The sequence below is a fragment of the Ambystoma mexicanum genome, chromosome 4p, assembly GCF_040938575.1.
Source record: "Ambystoma mexicanum isolate Mex_15411 chromosome 4p, UKY_AmexF1_1, whole genome shotgun sequence".
Classification (NCBI taxonomy): domain Eukaryota; kingdom Metazoa; phylum Chordata; class Amphibia; order Caudata; family Ambystomatidae; genus Ambystoma; species Ambystoma mexicanum.
In genome coordinates this window covers 908,317,773-908,331,361 of record NC_090927.1, presented here as the reverse complement: position 1 = coordinate 908,331,361, position 13,589 = coordinate 908,317,773, and the positions used below count along the sequence as shown (strand labels likewise).

Here is a 13,589-nt window from a genome sequence, read left to right as displayed (position 1 = left end):
TTGTTGGGGGTGGGGGGGCCATGAGGTGGGGGTTTGTTTGGGGGTGAGGAGGCCATGGGGCATAGTGTTTGGTTGGGGGTGAGGGACATGGGGCATAGTGTTTGGTTGGGGGTGAGGGGGCCGTGGGGCATAGTGTTTGGTTGGGGGTGAGGGGGCCATGGGGCATAGTGTTTGGTTTGGGGGTGAGGGGGCCATGGGGCATTGTGTTTGGTTGGGGGTGAGGGGGACATGGGGCATAGTGTTTGGTTGGGGGTGAGGGGGACATGGGGCATAGTGTTTGGTTGGGGGTGAGTGACATGGGGCATAGTGTTTGGTTGGGGGTGAGGGGGCCATGGGGCATAGTGTTTGGTTGGGGGTGAGGGGGCCATGGGGCATAGTGTTGCACTCCAAGAGTGAACCCAATAATAAAGCTAAAACAGGCACAGTTAGGAGATGTTCATCTTTGGCTTTTTGAGGAAACCTGACTCAACTAAGGCCATACTCCTCTTGGGCAACCCAAAGAGCAAACTGTAGCAGTCCAAAATAACGGCATGTCTAATCTAGGGTCAATAAAATATATATAAGTTAATTAAACAGGCGAGATACAATAACTAAATAGAAATAAATGATAACAATGGAAAATGTGTAGTACAACATTTTTTGAAATGCAAATAAAAATCGTTACCCTTCAAAAACATTCTTTTTCCATGTGTTTAGTACAACTTGGGGGTTTAAAAAGCCTTCTGCCACGCCTCGCCTACCGCCCCGCCCACATTTACTTTTCGGCCCACTTTAGCCCTCATGTAAGGTACTTTCGGCCCTCTGTCAAAATCAGTTGTGCACCCCTGCTCTATATGCTGACGACCTACTCTTGCAGATTACGAATTACACATCATCCATACCCGTAGCAGTCCATCTAATTGAATACGGTGAGCTCTCAGGTTTCAAAATAAATAGAGCCAAGTCCATTCTATTCCCCCTGCATGAACTCACAAGAGGACATAGAAAGGTTCTCCCCGTTGGGTCTTACGATTAAGAAAGGCACGTTGAAATACCTTGGAATAAACGTCACGAGGGACCTTAACAAATTGTATGAGGCCAACTTCCCCCCGCCCCCCTTCTATCGAGATTCCACGCTGATTTGGCAGGATGGGATAAACTTACAATATCATGGCTGGGGAGGCTCAATGCAGTTAAGATGGTATGTCTCCTTCGCTTCCTTTACCCGTTTCAGATGCTCCCTATCCGAATGGCGAAGCACTTCTTTGATGAGGTTAAAAGGGCGATGTTGAGGTTCCTGTGGCAGGGGAAGAAGGCAAGGATAGCCTATGAGACCCTAACACTACCCAAAGATAAAGGTGGGGTGGGTCTGCCAGACCTGAGGAAGTACTATGAGGCAGCCCAGTTAAGAATTCTGATCCCTCATTTGAGAAACCACAAAAAAACCTATTGGTTGAACTAGACTACTACTACCTAGCCCTAGCAACAGTCTCAGAATGGCTTTGGGTACTGAGGAAGAAATTACTACGGAGACTAAGGGATCCACTGATACTGGGGACCATGTGGTACATATGAAGGGAAAGGAGTTGCAAGCATGAGATCACTACCTGGCCATCCCCTCTGAGTCACTTATGGGTTTCGGGCAGCCGAGAGGACATCCCCAACCTGGAAAAATGTCAGTCCTGGTATGAGGCAGGCTTGGAAAGAGTGGGCCAGCTTTGGAGAGATGGCTCCTTTATTACAATCTCAGAATTAGAGGAAGCCCTGGGGTTGGGCCCCCTTTTCATCTTTCAATTCTTGCAACTCAAAGGTATTCTGACAAGGGACAAGTGGAGAGAGGCGATCAGTAGGGACCTCACCCCATTCGAAAAACTGCTAAACTATAGAACTGAAATGAAAGGCCTGATGTCCGCCATATATAGAGAACTGATTGTGGCTGAGAAGGGATCTACCTTGCACTTGAAGAATAGATGGGAGAAAGACTTTGGTGATGAAATTGATCTGGATATGTGGGGGAAAACGTGCAGGGCTGCCTCTCAGGCCTTGATAGCCAGTCAATATAAACTCCATGCCATTAAATTATTACACGGGTGGCAATATGTTCCAAATGTTCCAGTCAATGAGCCTGCTATGCTGGCGTGAATGTGGAGAGCACATGTGGTGGAGCTGTCCCCTTATTAGAGTTTTCTGGGACGAAGTCTTAGGGTGGATCAGAGACCTTGATGGGATTGAACGGGTAGCTGACCCCCTCTTAATTCTATTTGGGTTTGAAAAGTGTGAGGATGAATTTAGATCGATCGCAGATTTGGCAGCCCCACTTTTGTTGGCGGCACGAGCCACCCTGGTAATGAAGTGGAAATCCAAGAGAGTACCGAGGAAGGGAGAATGGGTCAATGTGGCCACCAACATCTGTATAATGGGAAGGATCACTGTAGCCCCACATGCGAAATCCATGCAATATGACCTAATGTGGGGAGAATTTGTGAATAAATACATGCCCGGGACCTGATCATGTCCAAAAGGGAAGGGGACTGGACATCTATGCCCGGCCAATTATTGGAAGCAAGGCAACTGGCCCACCGGAGGAGACCACTGTGATAGTTTCAAGGAGGCAACCATGCCCACTTTTGATTGTACAATGTAAACACTATGCATTAATCACAATCATTAGATCTGTGCAAGACATATAAAACAATAGGAAACACTGTTCTATAGGGGGTAAGGGGATGGGGGATCTAATTGTTCTGAATATTCTATGTATAAGTTGTTGGGGGGAGGGTATTAGTTAAATGTACATGGTCTCAATATGTTCCTAATGACTACCTGTATAACTTAAATAAAAATTTTAAAAAAGAAGACCACTCCTCGGACCAGCCGATCCAGGGTGAGGCATGACCCTACTCGGGGCAGAGGCCTTGCTGCCAGTCTACTGCACCTATACTTTGTCGCCTTCTTAGAGAAACCGAGGCATATCTCGCATTCTACTTCTTTGTGGTCTGGATGCAGACAGTAGAGGCATTGCAGGTGCTTGTCTTAAACAAACAAATTCCGTAGCCCGCACTTGGTGCAGGACTTTAAGAGGGATCTTCCTTCTCCTCTGTCATGGTTGGAGGGGGTGAACTCAGCCAGATGGCCTTCTGGAAACTTCGACGATCTTTGCCCTCGAGGGGCGCTGAAATTCACTGACAACAGATCCCTGCACACAGGCTCTTTCAGAACAAAAATAGAACCTTTTTCCATCAAAAAACACAATAACACATAGGAATAGCTCACAGAGCAAACCCAAGGACTCCCAACACTGAAGCGTGCAGTAAAAATCTGAAGATGGCTGCCAGAGGAGGGGCTTAGAGAGAGGACTGTCATTGGATGTGGGCGGTATGACCAAGAGGACCACGACTGGTTTAAAGGGGAAATACAGTTTGTAAGTGAAAGTGAAACTGTTTTTCTTTTACTGAGTATTCCCAGCCCGACGACGGGGAATACAAGCATGTGAATCCATGCCAGACCCCATGCTGGAGAAAGTATGTATGACAGTTAAGAGATGGAAGTGCAATAGAAGGGTGCAATAGGTGGGCTGTAAGGGCTGGGCACTTACATCACCTTTTATTTGCATTTCAGTTAAGCTATATGGACCATTCTTTTTGTTAAGAGTAGCAGGATTTGATGTCATCCTATGTCTGGTTTATGGGAGAAGTGATTTCACTGGCATTAATGCAAGTATGAAAAGACAACATTCATTATCGCTGAATACTTTTGTCTAAGGCTGTTAGTCAGACTTCTAATTAACAGAAATTAATTCATACTTAAAATTTGAAGAAGGGTTTCAGAATGTTCTTGAAAGCAACAAAGTGTATTTCAGTTCCATAGTTTCTCAAGAGGAGATTTTCTTAATGATATTCAATGAAGTAGAATGTGTTCTCGGCTCATTATGCAAGCATCAGAAGAGATGTGCTGGGGCCTCCTTAATGTGGCATTATCTTCGAGTTGGATAGTTTAAGAAAAAACGCAGGGAAAGGTTACACCTGCATTCTGAAACAACCCAACACAGTTCTCAAGGGCTTGTTGTGGGTTCATAATATTTAAAGTCTTTTCAACTCTGTAGAACATGCCTTTTACTGGCACACTTAACCACCTTATTGCTCTACTACAGAACGCAATGCTTAGAAACTGTATGACCTTGGCGCTATGAATTTGTTCAAATATGAAATAAATGACAGGTGAAGACTTGAATGGCAGAGCTTAGACAGCTCAGAAGCACATTTTACCGTTGGCAAACCGTGCCTGCAACAAACTTCACAAACATTGGGTGCTACTTCAGATCAGTACGCTGAATTATGAATTCCTGAGGTTTATCAAGCAAAGACAGTTTTGATTCTGCAACACAAGAAGGTGGCCACTTTGAAGAATTAATTGGGAAGGAAAAGATTGATCTGATGGAGATTCATGATGGTACGACGACCCGTTCGATCTTGACCAAAGAGTACAAACAGGAACGGAAACCCAGCAGTCGCTCCTCCAAGCTATCTGGCTCGGAGGTCGTAAATTCCAGCAGCTTTTGAATCTCACGGAATAATTTTGTATGGTCCAGATTAAAGAAAGAAGGAGGATTGAGCAGCCCAGATACAGTGATCCAGAATACACGTCAGCCTACTGAAAGAGTACAGGGGTCCTAGGCGATGAGCATCAAGGCTACCAAATATTATGCAAATCCCTCCCCCCCTCGCTTTAACAACAGCGACATGGTCCCTTAATACTAGGGAAACTGTCAGTTCTGCCTCTTTTGCACCACAGAGGCTCCAGATGTAATGAACCCCTAATTTACATGACACAAAGGGCTTTTTTGATGATGCAGAGAATCATCCCTATGTTGAAGGTATTATGATGCAGGCAGTGCACATCCGGTTTAGGAGCATTACCCCTAGCATTTTCTTAAGGATCTATTTGGGACCTCAGGCATCAGATCCTGCAGCTCTTTGGGGCAGGTCCAGTTGTCCAGCTCCTTCAATGTGCTGTAGGAAAGTCAGAAGACTTAGACCCAGGGGCTTTATCAGAGTTAGAGCGAGTGTACTAAGGCCTAAAAGCATCTACCAAATAACATCAGTAAATTTAAGCTTAAGCAGTACCTAAATGTAAAGGCAGTTGTTGCGCACAAGGCCCATCTCTGGTTTCACTACTAGAGATTGCCAGTAAAAGGTTTCCAGAATGTATAGAAAACAAGGGTGTAAAGCCTTCAAAACTCCATAGGGCATCAAATCCAAAAGCAAAAGGCCACAAAAGAAGCTGAATGTTGAGTCACTAAGTCAACATCAATCAAAAAGTTTACGTTGAGCCCAGTCGGTCAATAATCATGAGGCATGCTGGGAACATCCAGTCATAAGTGGACTGAGGAACATGGAGATAGCTAACGCATCAATTGTGAGAGTGGATCAACTGTGTACACTGTACATGCAGACCAAGTTCCCCATCAGTTTTCTCTATTTTCTGTGGGCATAACATCTTGCTATTTTGCCCTGCAGATGTCACATCCCATCAATCTGGAGGAAGAGGGACTGAACGTACCAGTACTTTTTGCTCATGATTCTGGAAGGGTTTTTGTTAGAGTGATCAGAGGGTTTGGTGTTTAATCCTTAACTACGATAACATGAGTGCTTAGATGATACAAATGAGCTATAGATGGACAATCTATTGCCAAATTCAACAACAGTTTACTGACAACAACAAAACAAAACAACATTTGAAATTCAGCCCTACGGTACAAAAGTGATTTGTATCTACTGTAAAGCCCTGCATGACACAGAATATTTCTCTACTTACAAGACCCAATGGGCATGAAATAAGGGGTTCCCACATTCTCAAAGCTTTTTTGGGCGCAAGAGTGGAGATGCGCCGGCGTATCCCACTTCCACCCAACCAATTAGCAGTCTAATTCACAATGGGCATCTAAATAAGCACTTTGTAGAAGCATTAATTCAGATTTGTCGCCCCTTTTTTTGTGCAAATAAGGGGGCATTTCTTGGCATTTTAGAGCATACTTCGAATACACAAATGTTTTGAAACCGGCGCATGGCAAGGCGCAAATTATGACATTGTCATTTCTGAGACTGTCATGATTTTTTATTGTTATTGCAGTACAACAGCCACGGTTTAAAACCACAGCTGTTGCACTTGCATTTCCATCCCCCAAACAGGGATTGAAATACTTGTTCCCTCCTTTACAAGTATAAGCAGGCCATTTAACGGCCCCAACTTGGTGAAATGCGCTTCAAGCAACCACGTGCTTGCTGGGAGCCTGTCATACATTAGTGTCAGGAGCGTGCTTCCGACACTAATGTATGCACGGGGGCTGGACAGCACATCTTTGCACCACTGTCTAACGCCTCAAATACTCTTGTCACCTTTGTGAATAAAGATGACCTGAGTTTTTCTGAAAGTAACACAACCAAAACAAGCGCACTCTCTGTGCTCAATTCATTTGTGCTACTCTGAGAATCTTGCCCAGTGTGTCTATGCAAATAAGACTACACTAAAGGGGATGAATGGGTTACTTTGACTTTTGATTGTAATTATGTCATAGGTCAAAACTATAAATCATGTTAGGTATGTATAAAATGGTAGCTTACTAACCTCCAAAGGTTGTGCATGGTAATGGTCGGTAGGATCCTTCAATTCTGCAGCTTCTTTCATCAAGCGTTTCACAGCTGTGAAGGTGGCAGAGGAAACACAAAACACGTCAGATTTTTCAAATACACTCTTATTCCAAAGTTGGAAAGATGCACTAAATGTCATAAATATAAGGATGGGCCCACATGCCTTACAGATACAGCTTACATCTTTAAAAAAAAAATAACCAACTCCTGCCTAACCCCAGCGCTGAATGGGAGCTGCCAATTTTGCCTGTAAGTGATTGATCATATAGTACTTTTTATGTTTATTCTTATGGCTCAGTATATGTACACACAAAGCACATAGTTGTTACTTTGCATGTGAAAATACTGAGCCATAAGAATAAACATACAAAGTACAACATGATCAATCACTTACAGGCAAAATATTAGGAATAGGACAACATAATCTATTCATCTGGATGAGAAACCTACTCTTTTTTTTTTTTTTTTTTTCCAAAATATATTTATTGGTTTTTGTACAAACATTGCATCGATTGGTAGCGAATACATAAAGAGCGCTGCGAGCAGCGACCTTGAGCTTCGAGATACAAGTAGTAAAACAACAAGGACTATGTCCTTCATAACAAAATAACAGTAATAACAGGTCAGGGGACAGTTCAAGGGGAAGGGCAAGCGGTTAGTTTAGCCCTAGTGGGCGGTGATAGGTTACAAGTGGGCGAGAGGGGATCCTTGAAAGTACTTTAGGCGCTGGGTCATGAGTGGGTGGCGGCGAGCGTCAGTTTGTCCGGGCCTTGATGCGTTATTCCTGGGTTTAATAGCCGGCGGGATCTTGGGCCAATCTGTACCTCTGCTACTGCGTTGTCCCTTCTGTATTTATTCGGTTTTGTCCATCCATCGTAGGGAGGGGGGTTGTCGTGCCAACCCTGGGAATTTCTGGGTGTAGTCCAAAAAGGGAGCCCATGTTTGGGAGAATTTGTCTCTGTTTCCGAACCGGAGGGCAGTTATCTTTTCTGCTGCAATTATGTCCCAGCATTTTGTCCACCACATCTGTACTGCTGGGCCCTCTGGGTTTTTCCACAGCCTAGCTATGGAGATTTTCGCGGCCATCAACAAGTGGGAGCATAACTCTGCTCTGTGCCCGGAGAGGGGGAATTGGCCCTCCCCGCTTGATCCCAATAAAGCGATGCCTGGGTCCCATGGGATGGAGAGACCTGTGATTTTCTTGATGTGATCCAGCACTGATTTCCAGAATTGGATAGCCTTGGGACATGACCAAAACAGATGGAAGAGTGTGCCTTTGTCTGGGCATCCTCTCCAGCAAGCCGGGGGAATCGTGGGGTTGCATTTATTGAGTGTCTCTGGGGTCCGATACCACCTGAAGCATACCTTGAATGCTCCTTCCTTGTTGGAAACACACTTCGAGCTTCTGTTTGCTCTTGTCCAGATGTGGTTCCACTCCTCCAAATCGATTGGCCTCCCGATGTCATTTTCCCACTTCAGCAAATATGGTTCTTTGCGGGATGGGTCTGTTCTGTCCAAGAGCTTGTAGAGGGTGGAGATTCTGCCCTTTGGCGGGGAGCCTGTGAGGGTGGGTTCCAGGGCTGTAAGGGCCCTGCTTCCGTGACGCTTCATCTCTCTGCTCGAGAGCCAGTGGCGGAGCTGGGTGTATCTGAATCTTTCGCTCTCTGGCACGTCGAACTTTGCCTTGCAGGCCTCGAAGTCTAGGGGGATTCCTTCCTCGTAAAAATCTTGTATCCTTTCCAGTCCTCCAACTTTCCATCTCCTGAAGTTACTGGGGTTGCAGCCTGGGGTGAATTCTGGGTTTCCTCAAACCGGGGTGAGTGGGCCCGTCATGCCGCGGATGTTCCATAGTCGCGCCGCTTTCTTCCAGCTCTTTACTGTGTTTTCAGTTGCCGACAGAGGACCCATTCCCTTGTTTGCGTTGGGGTCCTTCAGGTGTGGCAGTGAGGTTATTAGGCTTGGACTCCAGGCCTCCTCCAGCTCCAGCCAGCAGGGCTTGGAGGCGGCGGGGAGCCAAGCGAACGCCGACGAGAGCTGAACGGCCAGAGCATATCTTGCAACATCGGGTGCTCCCAGACCTCCCGTCTCCCGACCCCGGAGCATGATCTTTCGCGGGATGCGCGGCTGTTTCCCCTCCCAGATAAAACTCATGATGTTCTTTTGTAACTTCTGGATCTCTTGCTTCGGGATTGTAGTGGGTATGGCCGCACACTGGTACAGGAGTCTAGGGATGAGGTTCATCTTCAAGGCCGTGATTCTTCCCAACCAGGAGATCTCCTGTTTTTGCCAGCGTGAGAGATCGGCTTTGAGTTCTTTCAGGAGTGCCGGGAAGTTGGCTCTGTATAGTCTGCTTAAAGCGACGGGGAGCTGGACCCCTAGATACTGGAGGTTCTTTCTGGCCCAGGGGATCTGATATTCTCTCTCCAGGTCCAATAGTAGCTGGCTGGGAAGGTTGATGCTTAATGCTGTGGACTTGGTAAGGTTAACCTTAAACCCCGAGGCTTCCCCGAAATCTAGCAGTTCCTTCCATAGGGCTTTCATGGATTCCTCTGGCTTGGTTAAGGTGAGGAGGACATCGTCGGCGTACAGGGCGGCTTTATATGTTTGGGACTTGACTGCCAGACCCTGGATCCCTGCATTGTGGCGAACCTTGATCGCGAATGGCTCCATGGAGAGGGCGAAAAACAGGGGGGACAGGGGGCACCCCTGCCTAGTGCCTCTTGAGATTTTGATCGGGTCGGACTTAGCTCCATTCATTCTGAGGCTGGTGGATGGATGTTGGTAATTTGCTAGTGTCCATTTTATGAAGTGTGGGCCGAAGCCAAAGTGTGTGAGTGAGTTTCGGATGTAGCCCCAGTCAAGCATATCGAAGGCTTTGTGTGCATCCAATGATAGTACCATCAATGCCTGCCCCCTCCTATTGGCAGATTCGATGACATTGATGGTTCTTCTTATATTATCGTGGGTGCAGCGGCCGGGTATGAATCCCGTCTGATCCGGGTGGATAATTGATGGAAGCAGGGGGGCCAACCTGTTCGCGAGGGTTTTGGTGAAGATTTTTGCGTTATAGTTCAGAAGGGTGATAGGTCTATAGGAGGCACACTGGCTCCGATCCTTTCCAGGCTTCGGCAGGAGCACGGTTATTGATTCTTCCATTGAGGGGGTGGTCGTGCCTGAGAGGAGGAATGAGTTAAATAAGGTAGCCAGGTGGGGAGATAGGATGTATGAACATTTTTTGTAGAATTGAGCTGTAAGCCCATCTGGGCCAGGGGTTGAATTTTTCAATTTAGATATGGTATCACTGACTTCTTCTGCCGAGAAGGGGGCCTCCAGGGTGTCAAGTTGTGGGGATGGGGCGGCAATATGTGCTTCTGCCAGATATTTGGCATGTGCTGTTTCGGCCGTGGGAGCACCCGACATGATCGTTCTGTGATGGGAAGCCATGATTTCAATTTTCTCTTTGATGGAGTAGCGGAGGGTCCCTTGCGCATCTGCGAGGCTATGGATGAGGTTTCTCGTTCGTAGCTTTTTTAATTTGTGGACCAGGAGCCGGTTTGCTTTGTTGCTGTGAACATAGTAAAACTGTTTAGTATATGTTAGCGCCCTGGCCGCTTTGTCGGCCAGGTGCATTTCTAAGGAGCGTTTCGCCCTTTGTAGCATGCGGCTCGCTTTCCTGTTCGGGCCTCGTTTAAGGATATTTTCCGCTTCTGCCACCTCCGCTTCAAGTGCGTCTTGTTGCAGCTTGCCAAGTCGTCTGAGTCGAGCTGTGCAGTCGTTCGCCGTGCCCCTGATGACAGGTTTCATAGCGTCCCATATCATGGCCAGCGAGGAGTCTTTGGTGGTGTTTTCCCTGAAATAATTTTTGAGGGCTTCTGCCATTTCTGTTCTGATTGCGATGTGAGATAGGATGTGGTCTTGCAGTTTCCATTGTCTCTGGGGAGGTTCCGGGAGGCCTGATACCCTCAGGTTCAACATGACTGGAGCATGATCCAAGAGGGCCCTGAGCCCGATTTGGATGGATTCGACACAGGGTATGAGGATGCTTGGGATTAGAAGCAGATCGATCTGTGAGTGACCCAGGTGAATGTGGGAGAAGAAAGTGTAGTCCCTTTCTCCCTCGTTGGCCAGTCTCCATACATCTATAGTGTCAGTCTCCCTTAGGAATTCCGCCATGGCAATGGCTTTGCTGAAATCCTCTTTCGATGGAGGGAGCGATTTGTCCAGGTTTGGGTCGGGAGCCAGGTTGAAATCGCCCCCTATAAACACGCGACCTTCTATGAAGGCGGTAAGTATTGGTAGGAGATTCCGGAGGAATGTGCTTTGCCCTGTGTTTGGGCAGTATATAGCGGCTATCGTGATGGGAAGTTCTAACAGGAGGCCTTTTAGCAGGAGATAACGACCCTCGGGGTCTCGCTTGGTGGTGATATTGGATAAGGGTAAGTCCCGGCTTAGCAGAATGGCCACCCCTCTCTTCTTGAGGTCCGCAGAGGCGAAGAATCTTTTGGTGTAGCGTTGAAAGGTTATGCGGCGTTCGTCGCTCCTGAGGAGATGAGTCTCTTGCAAGCAAATGATGTCGGGTGCCAGTAGGGAGAGCCTGTGCTCCACGGACTTCCTTTTCCTGGGGGAATTCAGACCCTGAACGTTCCAGGTCAGGAGCGAAAGTTCCCTATCCGGCTGAGACATTATTGGGTGGGATTGATAGAGACTTTTACCCTGGGTATTTTGGATTGCGGAGCTGGGGACCCCTCAGATCTGGCTGGCCCCTTCGCCGCTGCCCTGGAGACGCCAGGCAGAGAGGAGCGCGCATCGTCAGCTTGCATTTTGTCCGTCCTTTCCCTCTCGCCACCTGCTCGAGCTCCAGCCCATTTCCCCCTGACCAAGGAGAACCACAAACATAAACTAGAACAGAACCTAAAATAACAAACAGATAAAGGTATCCAGGCCAGCCTTCTACCAACAGGGCTGTCGGCTGGGCCACAGACGCCATCCGTGTCGGAGACCAGGAGGTCTCATGCTATAGTGGTGAAGATCTTGCAGATTGAGAGATCTTGCCGCCGGCTGCCCAGGCCAATCGGCTTGTGAAGTTGGAGGGTCACTCGGTAGCGACTCTGCTGGGCTAGGAGGTTGTAAGGCTCTAGGTTTAAAGACTAGGCTCCCAGGGGGCGGTCAGGCGGTTGCTGTATGGCTTTGATGAGGAACAGCTTGGATCTGGGCCATTCGGGTTCTCAGTGAGTATTGGTGTTTTTCCCCCTTGTCAGAGGGCCGCGTATCCTGCGTCGACCGACCACCCGGGACCAGGGGCGGAGAGATCCCCCCACAGCCCCCTCGGGGGAGCCGGCCGGACCCTTTGGGACCCCCTCCTCCATGTCCGGGTCCATAAATGCTGCCGCTTCACGTGGAGATGGGATTTGCTGAGGTTTTCCCTCCCAAGTGAAGGAGAGGCCCGAAGGGAAGCTCCAGCGATAGGTGATCTTGCGTTCCCGTAGCCAGTCAGCCATGGGTTTCAGAGCTCTTCGTTTGGCTAGGGTAGATGCGGCTAAGTCTTGAAAGAGGGCTATCTCTGAGTCGCGGAAGTGGATCTGACCCATGGCCCTGGCCTCCTGCATAATCTCCTCCTTGAGTTTATAGAAATGGACCCTGACCAGGACATCGGTTGCCCCGTTGGGTCTCTGCCTGGGTCTAGCCCTGTGTACTCTGTTCAGCTCCAGGGGGGAGTCATCTGGGAGGGTGATGATGTGGCGGAGGAGATCGGAAACATAGGATGGGAGATCATTCTCCGAGACTGCCGACGGGATTCCCCGGATTCTGATGTTGTTCCGCCTCGAGCGGTTTTCGGCATCCTCTTGTCTAGCTTCCAGCGCCTCACACCTGCACTCCAGGGCCCTAATCCTGTCCGCCCCCTCCCCGATCTCAAAGTTCTGCTCGCATAGTGTAGTCTCAATCTCCTCGGTTCTTGCCTCCACCTCCCCCACTCTCTTGTCCAGCTGGGCAATTTGGGTCTTGACTTCTTCAGTGCCCTTATGGAATTCCCTGGTGAGGGCCGATAGAAGGTTCTGGAGATCTGCCTTCGTGACCGCTTGTGATGCTTGGTCCTCAGGGTGGCCATTCCCCGCCCCAGCCTCATTACGCTCACCCTTCTTGCTTTTTTCCCCCCCAGCAGGCATGGTTAAAAGTGTGGAAATGTCAGACTGCTTGGCGGCTTTACCCGATTTGGACATGTCGCCCTGGAGCAGCCCCTGCAGCTAGGACAGAGGCGGGAGGGGGCAACAAGCCAGGCTCGGAGGGCAGCGGAGCGTCCAGGTGGGATTAGATGCGGCAGGTGCCGCCTTACCTTGTGGCAGTGGTTTAGAAAGGCTGCCTCCCCCCTCTGGAAGTGAGCCAGAAGCATGTTTTTGCGAAAGAAAGTCCAGGAGCCTGGGGGTGCGGGGCAGGCGTTGATGGGTGCCCCGATGCGTGGAGAGTCCTTCGAGCAGTGGGACCCCAGGGCCTCAGGCCGAGTCTCCTGACTACGGTTTCAATGCATTGAGGGGGGGAGTGCCGAGGTTGTTGAGGGGCTCAAGGGCCACCGCATGGGCCGCAGCGGGCAACGAAGGAGGGAGAGCCTTAGATGTGCTGCTGATGCGGAGGGGGGGACGTCACGTGAGAGGATCACCTTGGTTCCAGAGATGGGCCCCCCCCCTGGGAGCTATGTTGGAAGATGCGGTCTCCGTGGGCCCCCGAGGCGGGCCGGCTCCGTCCACACCAGAGCGGGCGGCTCCAGGCGCCTTTTGCCAGCTGAAGCTGAGAGGTGGAGGGGAGAGGGTGGGGGCCGTTGAGGGGGAGGATCAGGCCCCGGACCGTCTCCCTCCGTTGACAGGGGCAGGGGGGGTGCAGCTGGGGGGGCTCGACGAGGAGCGTCCACGATGCAGCCCCTGGGCGGATGTTAAATTAAGGCCCCTGTCCGGGTTCGAAGCTGGAGGCTTC

The 13,589-nt window shown here is 49.1% G+C and overlaps 1 pseudogene; it reads right to left on the bottom strand.

The window, feature by feature from the left end:
- The window catches only part of LOC138452872 (ubiquitin-conjugating enzyme E2 J1-like), a 37,594-nt pseudogene extending 30,829 nt beyond the window's left edge, over positions 1-6,765 (bottom strand).
- Between the last annotated feature and the right edge of the window lie 6,824 nt (positions 6,766-13,589).